Below are 18,628 nucleotides of genomic sequence, written 5' to 3' on the forward strand. Positions count from 1 at the left end.
AAACTTCTTTTTACTATTGGGAACATTTTTTCATCTTAGTAAAGCTTTTGACTGCATTTAACTTGGAATTTTAATTGAAAAATTAAAACTGTATAATTTTACTGACTGACCCATAAAATTAATTATATCTTATTTAAGTAACGGACACAAACTGTAAAATTTAACAATGTTCTATCAGATTTTTTTTACATTTATTTTGTGTTGCATCCCAGGGCTCAGTGCTTGGACCTATATTATATATAATTATTACAAATGATTTGAATGTAGGCTTAGGGTTAAAAAAAAAATCACATCTGGTGACTTCTGCTGATGATACAACAAAGATCACATGCAGCTCATTAAATGATATTGTTTATATAAATGGTGAAGTCAGTGATATGATAAAGGGTTGATTTCCTGATAATAAATTACCTAACCTGGAAAAATCTAATTCCATGATTCTTGCTTTACAAGACATTGAGGATAGTGTAAGTTAAAATTCTTAGGTAATTCTTATTGAATTCTAGGTAAATTATTATCGATTCAACTCTGAACTGGTTACCACATATTGAGTTCATTGGTAAACATATAAGTGGTGGTCTTTTCTTGTTTCATAGTTTAAAGAAATGTGTAAATTATGTCGTTTTGAGGCTTGCTTACTTTGGATGTATTCAGTTACCTTAACTATGCCATCCTTGTCAGGAGCTGTGCTTCTCATGTAACTTTGTTATTTAAAAAAATAATTTATTTTTTTATAAATAAATAAATTATATTATTTTTAATAATAATTTTATAATAATAATATAGTGAAACCTCTACAAAACGGAACCTCCAAAAAACTAAAAACCCAAAATGTACATTTTCCTAAGTCCAGATACATTTTAATAGAAATTAATCTCTTCAAGAACGAAAATTCTGCAATATGGAAACATGGATTTTACTTTTAATTTTATGCATTAATCTTGTCCCATAAGAATAAAAGAAAATTGGAGAAAAGATTGCACACTCCCACAATTTGCAAATTATAAAGACAGTAGAGATGATTATAATTATATGAATACAATACTGTAACTGTTGTTTATCTAATTATATGCTGTCACATTTTTGGCTCCAAACTTCCAGCATATATGCCATGCTCATTAATAAAATTTGATAGCAAAGGGCAGCTTACGTAAACAATCCATGTACAGATCTGAGAATAATTTTATTCAGTCCCTTAAACACCGTGGTAAGCAAGAGTATAGTTTTTTTCATTTTGCAATAGAAGTAAATTGTTATAGTTTCGCGTTTTGTTTGTTATCTGTTGAGTTTAAATACAGTACATGTGTGCCTTTATTTTTAGTTTAATATAACACTTTAAACACTGTAACTTATTTTAGTTTAGTTACGTGCGCTTTTCTTCTTTTAAAATTTTGCTCATAATTTTACCAAGAAAAGATACTTTACATTTAAAAGACAAAATAGAGGTTATTAACTTAATTACTAAAATGAATGTTAAAGAACTTAAAACTTATAAGTTTAACTTTAAAGTTTAATTTCGGAAAATCACATATTTACAAAATTTTATAAATTAAAAATAAAATAAAGGAAAAATAGTTGAATGGTGAAAGGAATGCTAATTATAGATGGCAGACTAAAAGCAAACATGAAGAAATAATTCAATTTTGTTTAAATGATTTACACATGCAAGATCAAAAATCTTCCTATTTCCAGGCTTATCCTGAAACAACAGGTGGAAGAAATTGCAGCTAAGTTAGGAGTTACTAGATTTAGTGCTTCTAATGGACGGCTAGGAAAATTTTGTGTGAGGCATCCTATTTCTTACAATCAAATTTCAGGTGAGTTTAAATACATAAACACAAGAAATAGTTATCGACTGGAAAAATATAATTAAAGAAATAACTGCAGGTTGTGAACCAAAAAATATCAGTAATTGCGATGAAACCGGTTTATTTTTTTGAACTTAACCGAACAAAACACTGTTTCAAAAATGAAAAGTGTATTGGAGGCAAAGAATCCAAAGAAAGGCTGTTCTGGTGTGCAGTTTTGCAGATGGCATGTTGTTTAAGCAATTGGTAATAGGAAATCTTGAAGCCTCGCTGTTTCAAAAAGTCGTTCAGTTACAACTGGAATGGTATGCAAATAAAAAGATTTAGATGACATCTAACACAATGGAAAAACGGCTGTATAATTTAAATGAAAAAATGATTAGTGAAAATAGAAACATTCTACAGTTTTTAGACAATGCGTAGTGTCACCTTTATGGAAATTATTCTAACATAATTCTTGTGTTCTTTCTTCCAAACACAACTAGTGTAACTCAACCAATGGATCATGGGGTTATTAAATTATAAAAATTCATTATCGGAAACACATTCTGCAGTCGCTAGTCTCCAATATGGATTCATGTTCATCTGTTCAAGAACTTATGAATAACTGTTCTGGCTGCACTAAGATGGCTCTCTTCATCATACAAACAAATTACAAATAACAGTGTTAAAAATGTGTTTAAAGAAGCTGGTTTCTGCACAGAAACTGATGATTATGTTCCTGATACAAATACTTTGCGCAGTACAACAATATTGCGTGAAGTTGAATTTCTTTTGCGTAGAAAGTGGTCAAACGTCACTTCATGCTGAAGACTGTGTGGGTATTAATAGTGATTTGGTAACCGTAGAAGGATTTCAGACTGTAGATGAAATTATTTTCTCTGAAACTAGCAAGATTAACAAAAGTTCAAAAGAAGAACACAGAAAACTAAATTAACAGTTTCAAGAAGCATTGGGTATGGTCGCACAGCTGGAAGAATTTGCGATTCTTATAAACAGCTACGATTTGCGACAGAATATGTTAACCGCTAGAAGTATTATTGAAAATGAAAGTTCCAAGAGTAAATTATTGAAACAAAAAACTGTACTTGACTATTTTATAAAATGATTTTATTATAGAATTAGTGTTAGACTACTCTAATTCTAAAATATAGTTTAAATAGGTTTTATGTTAAGTGAATTTTTTCTATTTACTTGTAATACTGTAGTGTATACTTGAAGTGAAGTGTATAAATTATTGAAAACGAAAGTTCCATGTGTAAGTTATTGAAACAAAACTGTACTTTATTATTTCAGAAAATGATTTTATTTTATTTTTAGGCTAACTATATGTCTTCTAATTAAACGTAACGTAAATGAAAAAGTACTAACTTGTAAAAATAAAAAACACCCTCTTTTAGTGTAACTGAACAATTTTTTTAAAATTAGTGGTTGATGTTCTCTATATGCAGTATAATTTCTGGATTATTCCAAACATTTATCCTTGTCTAACTTCATTTTATATTTGTATAATATTCATAGCACAGGACTTCATGATAAATTAGCTCGATTTTTAAACTCTGCAAGACCGAAACCTCTTCAAAATGGAACTCTTACTCAGTCGTGTCAGATTCTGTTTTGGGAAGGTTTTATTGTGTGTGTGTGTGTATATATATATATATATATATAATATATATAATATATATATAATATATATATATCACCTTATAAATAAGAAAAATTGTACATACATATTGATATACTCCAAACCCAAGAACCACTACACCAATCTGAATGATTGTTTCCAATGTTTTTATTGAAATTTGAGGATGGCATAAGAGATTCTGATGAAAGCTTAAACAGCAAAGACCATGTAGGTCTGATGTTATTTTTCACATAATAATATCTTGAGTTGCTGACTAAATAATGTTATGATAACTATGTGGTTCTTGAGTTAAATTAAGAACAAAGACTAAATTTAATTTTAGTACTTTATTCATCAAGATCAGATAAAATATTCTCAAGATACTTGTTTTAACAAAATATAAAAAATAAATTTGGTTTAATGACACTGAAAATTTACAATTGTTTAAATCTTAGCAATATCTGCTTTGTCTTAACTTGAAATATTTAACAGTGAACTATTCCCTTTTGATGAAAAATTGATGCCATTTATTTCTTAGGAAGCAATTGTATAAAAACAAGTTAAAAATTATACCCCTTTCCATTTTGGTGAAACTTATCTTTAACTTATATGCTCAGGAATGTAATTTAGTAAAAACTTTAATTTGTTGGAATTTGGACTGAGAGCTCTCTTCTGGGTACTTATTTTAGTATCTGAAGGAACACTGAGTTGTTGCAGTTCAGCTTTTACATGCACTTACGTACAAACTGTAAAATATATTAACTATATACGTGTATTCATTTAATTTATTAAAATTATATAAATAATTAAGGAATAGTCTTAATAACCAGCATATTCAACATCACACTGACACTGAGCCCAGGCTAAATTGTATAAGACTACAAATTAGATACCAACCTTACTAATACTGTACATATATTTATTTTTGCTGTAAGGAGGGATATTTTATTTAAATAAATAGAGAAGGAATAAGGACATTCATTCCTTTACTAACAGTACTTTGTAATGAATTTTAATAAATATAATTTACACTTACATAAAAAGTTAAATGTTTTTCTTTCTATCTAATTTTTAAAATTTATTATTAGTTAAAGCAAGTAATGTATAGTGGAGATATCTGAAAACATAGATTATTTTTAAAAAAAATAAAGAATGATGTCTATTTGACAATATTTGACATATTTCTATACAAGAAAAATTTCAATGTATTTAAAAAAAGAAAAGTGTGTAAATCACCATCATTCTGTTAAATGGAAAAAAGGTATAAAAAAAGAATGATTCAATTATGTTCATAAACAACAGATAAATACAAAATTGAATTTTTTGAATTGTAGTCCTGGTATGTGTCTGTAAATTATGAAATGGAATCATAAGATTGCATTTTTTAAGTAGGAGAACCATAGGAGATTTTATTAAGATGTTAATTAAGAGAATACTATTTTCTACAGTCAACTATCCTAAGACCACTAAAACAAGCCATGTCCCATGACTATAATATGCCCACAATTTTGATATGATTAAGAATATTTCTTGTAAAGATAAAACACAATTTTTCCTTCTGGGAAAGTAATTTGTTTATTAAGTGGATGGCTTGTAAATTTATGAATTCTTAATAGCAGTAATAAAAAAAAATGGTATTAAATTTCATGTAAAATACAGGCTGACCACAACAGGAACATTCATAACTTCATGTCTAATTTAGAATCATAACAAATGGAATAAAATTCAGTAAATACGAGTATAACAACAAAGTTCATGAAATCATTACTAATATTAAAAAAAATATTAAGTTATTAAAAATACTTAAAATTATTTTATTTTAAAGATATTACATAAATTATAACATGTCTTTCCCTACAGTATTACTGGAAAGACCGGTAACTTACTATTGAACATTATTATTATTATAAAACAGTGAAAAAAGGCAAGAATTTAGTCACAGCCAACTTAATTTAATAACATATACTCATTAATATAAAAGAAGGTAAAATCCTGAAAAATAACACTAATACCTACTATTTATCGCTTACAATGATAAATACCTGGTAAATCCAATGCTAAAAAAAAATAACACCACTGGCAAATGTTAAAAAATTTCAGAAATGATTCATCATAATTACTGTCTGTTTAAATAAATTGCAGATTTTTAGAATTTTATTATTTTTTTATGATTGTATTTAGAAAGTTAGATTAAAAGTTAAAAACATACATTTTTTAAGTAAATTTTGTTATTAAAACCATTTTATAAATATATAAACATATTTAATACATCAGCTGTTTTCTTCTTTATTATTGAATTTTATTATCCAGAATACACAAAATGATAATATTTACAGATAATAGCAAAACCAAATTTATAGTATTAAGACTGCTTATATTCTTTCTTTCAACAAACTTCTCTGTTACACATAAAACCTCCAGTTGTGATACTAAATCCAGTGGAAGATGATGTTGCTAATGGTTTTTTTGCACGGCAACTGAAAAAAGTAATTTTTCTTCAATTTATGAAAACTGTCTGTTGCTTAAAACACGTGGAAAAATGTAATATTCCAGTAAAATAAGTATATTAAAATTTAATTGAAGTTCTTGGAACAGTATGTGAGAAATTCACTCTGAAATTTTGCAGTATATTTGTTCTATCTATTATGCAAACGTAAGTACTTTTTTCATTTTGCTTATACCAGTTTAACCGTTCAATATCATCAGAATATATTGATCAAGAAAGTATGTTTATTTTGCACTACTTAAATGTATGTAGTAGAATCTCTAAATTACTGTTAATGTTTCTGTAATTACTTTTTGTAAGCTAGTAAGTAAGAGATGAAACTATAATTACTACAGGATAATTTTATTATTTGAAAATAAGCCTGAAATTGCATCTCAATTTCCTGAAGTACAAGAAATCAGATCTTACCAGTAAATAAAAACACCACCACTGATAAATTCTAATGGAACAGCATCAGCTATTGCATATGAATTTATCAATTTTCCATAACTTTTTTAGCAATGAAAGCTATAAATGCACAGCTGAAAACTCTATATGAGTAAAAAATCCTTAATTAAATTAAAAATCAGGTTTATCCATCCTTCAAAGAAATTAATTTTATGTGACTTTCCACTGACTGTCAACAACAAAATATTTTAATATAACACCCCCCACTACTTAGCACTATGCTAAATAATGTTTAGAAACTCCTTATTTTAACAACTATCAGTGAGATAAAACTGCAACAAAAAAGAACTTTGAGGTATTAACATAAAATATTAACACAACATATTTTGTTAGCTTTTAATAAATAAAGTTTTCTGAATATATGAGTAAATAGTACTGTATTTTTTTGCAATTATATCTTGCTGATAATCTATAAATAGAACAGGAGTATAGATCGGTTAATTATCACAAAAAATATTTGTTCATGGATTACATGTTATTTTTCTATTATTCAGTAGGTCAGATTGTAGATAATAGAGAATAGCCTGTATATGTAACAGAATACTAAATTACCAACTGTTCACCAAACTGTTAGAACATAACCATACAATATGCTTTGTGTTTAGCAATACAAACCCTAAAGAATTTTAGCAGTTAAAAACTTTAATCAAACATATATTTACATTCATTAAGAAAAATACCATAATATTTTTTCGGATGAATATATTATTTATACTTCTATTCAATACATTGTAATTTATTAGCAAAAAAAATTTACTGAATTTGAATTCTAAAACCGATTTCTAATGTGTACATTTACTTAAAAATAGCTAAACCAAAAGCAACATAAACATCAAAATGTAGGATTACAGCAATCCTACCTTTTCTGATTATTATAAAATTTTAGAACAGAATCTAAAGACCATTATCAGTGTCATTGAACAGACAGAAACCACGAATGTACTTAATCTGATTTAAAAACAAAAAACAATATCTAGAGAACTGAATAACTAACTATACTGTGATAAAAAAAATTAACAATTTACAAACAAACAGCTACATATTACAACATGAGTATTTAAATATATTTAGCTTAGTTTGTGAAATTCCTAACAATCTTCATTGGTTTAAATCATGATATTAATGATACATTGTGTTTTTTTTTTTAAATTACTGTAAAATTATATTTATTCTATGATGAAAAACATAATAAGCAAACTTGCAGACACTAAGAAATTTGAAGAAAGTCTATTTTTAATGTTACAATCTGTTTAAAAATTAAATAATAAAAATAGTAATAATAATAACATAATAAATTGCTTTAATTCACAAAAAGAAAAAATATATATAACTAAAAATAGACTAGTATTATTTAACATAATTTCCAAAATCATTAGGAGGTAAGGTTCAATTGATAAAGACATTCTTCAAAGGGAATGAAGATGCTCAGGGCTACTACAATACTATTAAAAGCAATAATTAATATTACACGCAACAAGGTGGTTATATAATAACAAACAGTAATAATAATGAAATGTTACTGAAAGATTAAAATAACATTTCAAGTTTTACGTATATCAGGAACAAATTCTGACTTTTTTTACCGATTAAACATGTACTAGTATTATGAGAAATTAATGACATAAATTTTATCTTTTAAAAAAATTTATATTTTTCACCACATACATTAAATTTTATAACAGAAATCACTTTAAACTGCTTATAATTAAGGATGAGTAATCATCATAGTAGTAATGAATACTTCTATTTGATTAACATTGTTCCCAAAGTTTATTGCTACGGCAAAAATATAAAGAAAGGTTAACTATTAACTCTCTTAAATGCTACCATCAGAAGCAGTAGCAAAAGCTTACTAACCTGTCTGATGAATTAAAACATATCGATCTGGTTCAATCTAGCACCATTTTCTGAAGTGAAATTTGCAATTATTCAATATTATATTCTTCTCTTTTCTTGCTTTAAAATTTAAAAGAAACATTATAGTAACAAAATAATATTTAAATTAGTAGAGCAAACCATCAGTGTTTTTTAAACTCTTTCAAATATCTTTTACTTGTGAATGCAAAGTTTCAATTTAGAGTCCTATAAAACTCACACTTTTTTACAGTATATATCAAAAATTTCCTAAATTTTTAAATTAAAACATGAAAAGGGGTTTCTCATATGAAAATGCATCAATGTTTTTCCCTGAAAATCAATCCAAAATTTCTAACATATATTCAAGAATGAAGGCACAATTATTTTTATTTCTACTAAAAGGAAAAGAAAAACAGGTGTAATGTTTAATATCACCTGAGTTATTCATTATTTAGAACAAAGAGAAAATAAATCAACAGTTATCATAAATTTATTATTTTCATTTTAAACACATTTTTGTAAAATATGGGAGAACAGCTGGCAGTTGAAGGATTTTCTATAGGTATATATGGTTAACACTAATAGGTTTGATTAACCATTCAAATTTTCAAGAACAAACACTGATTAGGAAGCTAATCCATTTTGATACCATTTACTAGTAAAATAAAGTAATGTGTTTTTTAAGGTTAACAAAAATGTTTTTTTTAAATTTTTTTATGAATGGTAATTTAAAATCACTTACATACATTTAGATGATACAGGCATGTGTACTAGCCAGTGGATTTGGCATAAATGCCAGTAAATTTCTAAATACAGGCTGGTAAAAACATAAAAAAAGTTGTAAAACTTCCTAGATGCTAACTGCATACAACAAAAATGAATTAACTTGTCAACAGAAACATTAAAATTTATTAAAAACTTCTTATAAATGCACAAAAACAACAAGATAATCACGCTATAAAAAATATATTTAATTACACTTATTGCTTTCAAAGTTCTGAATTTTGGACAATGGTAAATTAAATCTTAGACAAACTATTCGATAATTATTTGAATTGTTATTTTAAAACTACACATTTTACAATAAGAAAAAGAGCACACATTTACAACATGCAATTGTGACAGAGTAAGTTTTTTAATTACTTGAAAATAATGTTTACTTAACTACAATTATAACTTTCCAGAACTGAAATCGATACAAAAATACATATAAATAAATTTATACTTGAAGGAAAGACATTTATTAATACTTACAAATCCAATCACAGAACACTCATACAATCAATCATAAATAATTATACACATAGAATGTATAAAAGAACAAACAGAATTGATCTAAATGTAAATACAACAAACATTTGCTTAAAGTACAGAAAATATATAAATACTGATATGTTAAATCCACACATTCAATAAGTTTTATTTACAATTTAAAGCAAAATGTTTAAAACAATATTAGAAATAATAAACTAATTTTAAATGAAATTCATATATATAAATGTAATTAAATAATAAACTACTAAAAAATAAATAATAAAGCTTTCTGTAAAATCAAAAAATTGAGCAGTTGAAGCTGCATTAAAAATCAGACTTGAATAAAACACTAAAAGTTTTCTTTTATTTAATACATATTATAAGTTCATATGCTTATTTGTATGTGTACATATATATATACATTTAAATAAATTAATCACCCATAAAAAGACAGGTAAAAAAATACTGTTATAACATATTTAATACAGGAATGATAAGTAAATATATGACTTCAAACAGATTTTAGAAAAATAGAATATTCTCAAAATTACAAAAAGCTTATACATAAAAAAAAACTGCTGAAACATTTTTATATAGAGAGAGTATGAAAATATTTATGATGAAGCAATCACTTATTACAATATATATATAAACATAAAAAATTAAGTTAAAATAATTTTCTTTTTCATCATTCTAAATATGACGGCACCACAAAGCAGTAAAAAAAAATTAGATTCATCATGTTTTTTACCAATAAAACAAATAAAATACGGCAGTGGTATGTAAACTTATCTGACAAAATATCTATTTGCATAATCAGTTCTCTCTAATATAATATGACTAGTGAAAAAGTGAAGATATTTCTAATTCCATATTCATAAAACTCCTATAATACAAGATGATGTTAAGTATAAAACACAATGTTCTTGAGTTTACTTAATTTAATTCTGTGATTTTTAGATACACTACTGAAAGCAAAGTGCACCATTTCTATAAATTAACTAACAATAATACGTTTTTTACAATGTTTTTATCACTAAAAATAAGATTATACAAATGAACAACTGTTAACAATTTTTTTAATGATTTTTATCTCTGAACCACCAAATCATTAAATTAATTATGATAAAATAAAATCAAACTATAAAATGTAAGTAACTCCTAAAAATTTGAGAGGGTTATCTTTTTCACTATTACGTGAGACAGTAGTGAGGAATAATTCCATTTAAAAATTTGGCACAGATTTCAGAGTATGCTACTTAAAACAATTTTCTTAAACAGTAAATCAAATAGCCTTAGAACAAGTTATAATTTTACTTACAATAAACATGAAGAAAATTATTTATAAATCATTTTCAAAAATCGATAATCCCCAACAAAATGGAATTTGAAATGGATGATTCTACTGGGAATATGATATAGAAATTTTTAAGCGAGTAGGAAAGCCATGCTCGACTGGGATTTGAATATGGACGCTTCTGGATGAAAGGCTGAGGCATACTAATGCTAAGTCATAAAGGTTAGGAGAGTGGAATATTATAATTTAGAGATTACTTTAAAGATTATGATTTATAATCTTTAAATATAAATTAATTTTACTATTTAATTATAAATAATTTAATTATTTATTAACGTTTTATTGACTAAATAAACTTACTACTAAACTTCATTTATGAATATCACACTGCATTAAAATAATGAAGTTTTCATGAAAAAAAATTATTTTCTAATGAAAAATATCACTTTCTGATAATTCCATTCTTAGACTATGTAGAAAAAGTTATCTTACAAACACACACACACACATTTTACCTTATTACTTAATTGTTGTACTAACAATAATTATTCAAAATAAATAAACACATAACAACCAGATACACTCAAACACTAATGTTGGAGCACACTTTTAACATTTTTAATAAATACCACTTTTAAGGCTTTTCTACATCTTTAGCAAGTAACAAATTTATGAACTACATATTATTAAAATGATATCTGCAATATTTATAAAACACAAACTGTAAAACAACATAAAAGTAAAAGACATAGTCAGTAAAATGCTGAAGATGTTGAAAGTCAGTAAAGAACTATTTAACAGAAATGTTGCTACGTGTCCTAACTATTTTTGACTGTATCAGATGGATATATTCTGTTTTCAAAACAAACACACACGCACACACACACACACACAAAATTATATTTTGGATAAATATAAATCACTTCTAAATAACCTATGAAAATGAACAAATATTTGTAACAAGCTTAATTATACTTGTATATAAATAATGATCCACTATGAACACTGATCAGGAATATATAACTAAATGATGACATCAGTACAGTACATCAGTAAAAATAAGTGACCAAATTAAATAAACAAATAATTGCAACTTGTTTGAACTCTTAAATTATCATTCCTTAAAGATTTTTATTAACAAAAAAAAAACACACATATGTAACTATCATTTAACTGACAAAACACACATATATCTGTAACACAAATTCAAGAAAAACAAGATAACAAAAGTATTACAAAATTTCTAAATGAAGGAACAGAAAAATAATTTTTTGAAATTTCTATCTGTTCAGTAATTAAAATGTTTATATAAGTTAATATCAAATTAATTCAGGGATTCAGAAAATTATTTATCAACACCTTCGCTGCTACATTAGTGTATCCCCCAATATTATATGTAGCCCATTTGCCAATATGTTTTTGTGTTTTCTGTTTCAGATAATTCTGAAATAGATAAACAAATTATATACACATACCTGTATATATATATATATATATATATATATATATTAATTATCTTTTATGTTTGAAAGAAATATTTGACAACTTAATATTGAATTGAGAGACACTTGAACTGCAGGAGAAATCTATTTCAGTAAATTCACCTAAATGTAAACTGTTTTTTGATAACCTGCAGAATGATAAAAATTAGTTTCTGCGCTATTGCACAAGCTGGTGTTATAAGGTAAAATAAATAATATAAAATACAGAGATAGAAATATAAATAAAAATTAAGAATAACATAAACAGCTATAATTAACAGAAAACTAACCTGATAAGAGTTTTTAACTAAAATTGAAAAACGATATAGGAAAAAGTTAGAAAACAACTGTAATATAACAAAAATGGTTCTGAATATGATATGTCGTAACAAAAAACTATTCTAAACTTGCTGGTCCTACCACAGTTAATGGAGACAGAAACATGCTTAGCTCATAACCATCCTGTCCACATATTTGTAAGTGTAGCAACAAATTTGTTAATTTAAAAAAAAAAAACTAGAAAATCATTTAGGTAGTAGAAACAAAATTATAAATTTATTCATAAAATTGCAAAATTTTATTATTTCAATAATTTCATAAGTTGTACAAACTTCACACATTATAAAACTATATTGGTTGGATAATAAATAAGTTTGTAAAATTTACAAAAGCTTGATTGCACTTTAATTCAATATACTGGTTAGAAATAATGTGTTAATTTTCTGTAATGCAATCAAAATTATAAGATGTTTTTAATGTTTCGAAGAGAATCACTCCCCAGATGTACAAATCAAAATATACACAACCACAGTAAATTTATTAAAATAAAGTTAAATATGAGATAAATTACCTTGTATATTGCATTAAGTAAATTAATAATAAAACATGATAAATATTGTTTAAAAAGAATGACATAATTCATATTATACAGATATAGATTTCAAAATTAAATACATTTGTTTGCATTGTTAGATGTAAAATCAAATGTTTAAGTACACAATACTAAATAACTGGATACAAACAGGTAGGTAATATAATCTTATAAGTACATTAAAGGTTTTGAAATGGGTAATGAAAAATACAAATATTTATTAAATGTACTAACAAATTATGCAGCAGTGATACAGAAAAATTTAATATAAAAATAATTTCATAAATGATGGAATGTAGGGGAAACATTTATACAAAGCTGTATGTGTTTTCAACAGCCCTATTACCGGGTCCAGAATTTAAAGATCCACCAGATCCGCCATGATGCTGAAGTCGTTCCATAGACTCTGTACGAGTACGAATGGACCCACCTACTGTTAAAACCTGAAACAAATCACCTTTAATACATTACTAATAATTTTTAACTACTATAATTATTTACAAAGATACTTTTTTTAATTTCATATTAACAGTATAGATTCATTGTCAGTATAAATGACACCTCTTACTGCAAATGAAGATTCTCTGAGAAAGTTACTTTTTGGATATAAAATGTCCATGTTCTTAAAAATTAAAAAATGGTTGTAGATTAGCAGACAATTATATAACTTAATGCTACATATGTCACATAAACATCATATTTTTATAATACAGAAAATATCTGATTATACAAGTCATCTTAGGTAGCAACAACCTTTTATACCAAAGTTATTTATTTATATACTATAAGAAGGAGGCCAGGAAGTGAATTCAATTACCAGATTATAGAGCGACTCCATTACTGTCCATGTTACCAAATCTATATTACTATAAATTTATAGTATGTCACAATGCTCTCAAAGTGTAAGACCAGTCAGTATACATCAAGCTACTCTTCTATTAAAATATTCTAAATAATTAATTCAAAATTATATTTCTCTTTCAGTTTCAGCCACAAGTTTTTTATCTTCATTATAATTGTTACACCTTCTATGCATCGTAATATTGCAAATAGGCATTATTTTTTTTTTTTTATTTTCAGTTCAATTAAAGAATTTATTAATTTTAACTACAGCTTCTAATAAAAAAAATAAAGTACTATGCTAATATAAAAAATAAATAGGAAGTATTAATTCACATTGAGGGGAAAGCAAGAAATATAAAGAAAAATATGTTAAGTCAAGTCTAAAAGGACAACAAAGACAGAACTACGGTTAAAAGAAGGCTTCTGATTCACATTAAGAAGATTTAGGAAAATCTGAATTTTTAAAATGCCACACAAACCCTTTATGACATTAGAAAAGATAAGGGAATGCACAATTCATAACATAAATTCTTTCAGAGCATTATTATCTTGACAGTACTATCGAAAATAGCTTGGAATTTCTTGATTTCAAATTTTAGAATTTTATCATGATTTTTTAAATATAAGTGATGAGTTTACAACAAAAATACCTGGAGAAATTATTATAGGATAATATGACAATCAAATGCATCTGTAGAAAAACTATCTAATGATGAATGCTTAATTAGATTTTAATGCAATATTTATTTAAACTAAACAAAAATCTGGGTAAGAAGTTATAATTTATATGTTTATATAATTTATATGTTCATATTTATACAATTATATTGATAAAAGATGTGGCTAGAAACAATATTATAAACATGCTCTTTAAAATGGTTGCTACCATAAAGAAACATTTCTACAACTTTAAAAAATAAATTGACAATAACAATTACTGCATATAATAACTAAGCGATCATAAATTATAATTGCTACATCTTAGAAACTCAACTAAATCCACAATGTTGAAGTTACAAATATCATTATTCTTTTAGTTGCCAATTAATGGATTTTTCATGTTAGCTAAGGTCTCCAGTCGAGATGAACTTGGATAAACAGGATTTTCTACACATTTGTCTATGACTTGGCTAATTTTTTTGTACATGTATCACTGGCAGGAGATACAATCATAAATAACTCATTTATCACTCGACTGTCAAAAGTAAATTTTCTCAAATATAAGAAAAAAGTAATTAGAGGACTCCAAATAAACTCAATTAATACAATAAAACTTATAAAAAATAAATTAAAAAATACAGAAAAATATCAAAACATAATATAATGAAATTGTTTCTTCAGACAAATAAAAATTAACTATCAACAAATTATAAAGTAAATAAAATAAAATACACATAAAAATATCAATGAGAGAAGAGGAAAATTAAATCTGGTGGTATGAGTCAACTACTTACATTACTAAATGAACAATGACTAAACAGGAATCATTAAATCAAGTAATAAACACAAATAATTACAGATACAATGTAATGAATATACATGAATAAATAGAATAATTAATATAATAGTCATCATAAATTTTCATAAATAAATTATAATAAAATTTTCAACAACAGTGCTAAAAAAATATTAATAATATTATAAATAATAATAATAATATATTATTAATATATAAATATTAATAACACTGAGGTTGTGAGTCTTAAAATGAAATAACACAATTACAACTTTATACATAAACACAGCACACTTTGCTCCTCACAAAAAGACTATTATTAGTAGGTGACAGACTACAATCTGAAAATAATTTCACCTTTAACCCTTTGTGATCAGAAGCCAATTTTTGCTTGAGCCCTTTGGCTTAAAAAAACCATATTCGGTAACAGCTTCAGCTATTGGTAAGTAGCTTTGCTTTATCATATCTGCTGTTAGATGACCTGTAACCAAGTAAACTGGAAATTTACTTGAAGAGAGACCATGAAATATAAAAGGTGATATCTTCTTATTCTAATGAGTATAATGAAATGAAATTCTTCATCGATTATTAAACAACAAACACACTGCTGTTCAACTATAATCAGAGAACCATTACTGTGCCAATTACTTTTTTTTTTTTGTTTATAGTAACTCCTTCGTACAAAAATAGGCCAATAATGATCACTGCAGATGGCCCTTACCGACAAGAAATGAGATTTAAAATTTTTTTTAAGCAGTAATGTAATCAAATTTTTATAGCAAATAATAAAGTTCAGTCATAAATTATGTAATTTCCTATGCAAATTAAACAACGTTATTTCTATTATATCTTACACGTCTTATCTATTTCACATATTTTAATCTTCATCTACCTTAGAGCTGTAAGGAGAATAAATTCTTTCGTTGCTGATTTTACTTTCTGCACTTTCTTCAAGTAAAAATGAACTAAATCTGTACTAAACCTGCATACAGTACTACCAAACAACCTAATTCTTCTTTTACAGACTCTTCCCTGATCTACTCAATTTTCTGATTCATTGTAAATCTCTTTACTTACAAATTATCTAGCGCCATAATCAAAAAGGATGATCTGTTTTAAGTGTACACATTTCATATAATTATGAGAGGATTTAATTCCTAAATCTACATAACTGATTCCAACAGTTTTCTTTTGCAAATGAAACATTTGCTTGAGCTAGTCTAATCTTTATTTTTTCATTACTACTATTCAACATAACTGTTCACAACACTTCAGCCAGTTAACTTAAACAGTGACAGCTTGATGAATCTCACTGGAACACCACTGCTAGCGTACTGAATGTTCCCACTCACACTTTTCTGTCACTTATTCACACAGAAGAAAAAAAAAATATTAAGAGATATTTTCATAGGTGTTATATAAAAAAAAAAAAATTAAAAACTTCACTAGTAAGCCAAGGATAAAGGACTGTTAAGACCATTAATTTCTGTATACACATTAAAAATAAACAAATTCACATAATATCTGAAATCATAACATGATACACCAAAAACCTGATCTTGAGGGTACAAAACAACATAAAAACTACAACTAGCAATTCATTCTTTATAAATCACATACTCACAAACACAAACTTCATTAATACTGGTGAACTGTTTCAAATGGCATGCATTATTGCATCTAACAGAAACAGAAGAATACACCATCCATGGTTTTAAAGCAAATTTAGAAGGCAGTTTACACTTCTCTTTTCAGTGAATAATCATCAATTCCTATAACTGTACCACAAGCATTTTTAATTTATTCTATTAACATAAAATGTAATGAAATCTTATATTTTAGACAAAATGGTATCAATGCATTCCCCAAATAAAATGTATTTTTTCAAATCATTGATTATCTTCTAATTTCTAACTTTGTTACTGCCCAGTATTACTCATTGCAATTTTATTTGTGTAAACCCTTTTCTGTTCAGAACACGTTATAGTATCTGTCTCCAATGAATATATATATATATTTTCAGTTGGACAATATTTCCTCCATGCATGTGAAGGATCAGCCTTTACCCCTACCACATATTGACCTACTTCACGGTGTTAGGACAATTTTTTATTTCAATGAATTTCTTCTTTTTTTTCGATGCAGTATTTATATAAAGCAATAGTTTGTGGTGATGTTTGTAATTTATATTACAAATGCATAACCCATTACTATTTTTAAATCATAAAATAGTCCCCACAAGACATGAGAAGGAACCCCGATTTGAAATTTCAATAAAGATTATGTAAAAATTGTACATAAAATTCAATGGCTTTAATTTATATCGCTTGAAATTCTTTGCTAAAAGCAACAGAACATAAATTTAAAAACATTTACCGAAATGTTAACGGTTGTAATTTTTTCACTAATACTTTTTTTTTATTTTAGTAAATGCCAAAAATTTATTTTTAATTAGACATTGCTAAGATTTCTATCAATGTGATTTGTTTATGTTTAATTAATAAGTTCATGTTCTGCAAGATTCAATAAGAGATTATGTCATTTATGAATAATTCTATAAAAACAATAGAACAGATGATAATGTGCAAAAACTAAAAAGTTATTGAGGGAAAATTCATTTTGCTTTAATACTGTATGGCCGGAAAGATAACATGAAAGTAAAATTCATTTTGAGATTAGTATATAAAAGATAATCATGGTATAACAAATGTCTATTTAAATGCATACCTTGACAACAACACACCTGATAAATTAAATCTTATGTAAAATTCAGTATTTTTTCAAAATTTCTTTTACATAATCATAAGCTACTTCTTACAGAATGTGATTTATTCAGCCATTCAACCTACTACATTAGAGATTTTATTATCAAATATAACAACACACTACGATTTTCGCCCAATGAAAGAAGTTTGTTGAAAATCTACATCTAAAATCATCCTGAAATTTCTATAAAAACTTGGTAAATGAATTTTTCCAACTGAGATAGCAGTTTTTGAGCTTTAAGTGAACATTATTAACAAAAGTACATGCAAACATATGGATATTTTGATTTACGTATAAAGATGTAACATGTAAAATTAACATTAATAGAATAATTATTTTTGGTGGTACTGCAGGCTTATAAAAAAATATTACTAATGTGTAGCAAAATAATTTTTAAAATAATCTTATGATAAGTAGA

General features: G+C 25.8%; 1 protein-coding gene across 4 annotated transcripts in view; it reads right to left on the reverse strand.

Moving 5' to 3' along the window:
• Nucleotides 1–9,927: 9,927 nt before the first annotated feature.
• Lnk (SH2B adapter-like protein Lnk) overlaps nucleotides 9,928–18,628 on the reverse strand; it is a 174,623-nt gene continuing 165,922 nt past the window's right edge. For all 4 annotated transcript variants that reach the window (XM_075362603.1, XM_075362602.1, XM_075362601.1 and 1 more), the window contains exon 8: nucleotides 9,928–13,588. The gene's annotated coding sequence lies outside the window, so the exon portion shown is untranslated. The remainder of the gene's footprint in view (nucleotides 13,589–18,628) is intronic.

The sequence above is a fragment of the Lycorma delicatula genome, chromosome 4 (assembly GCF_047948215.1).
Source record: "Lycorma delicatula isolate Av1 chromosome 4, ASM4794821v1, whole genome shotgun sequence".
In the NCBI taxonomy this organism is placed as follows: Eukaryota; Metazoa; Arthropoda; class Insecta; order Hemiptera; family Fulgoridae; genus Lycorma; species Lycorma delicatula.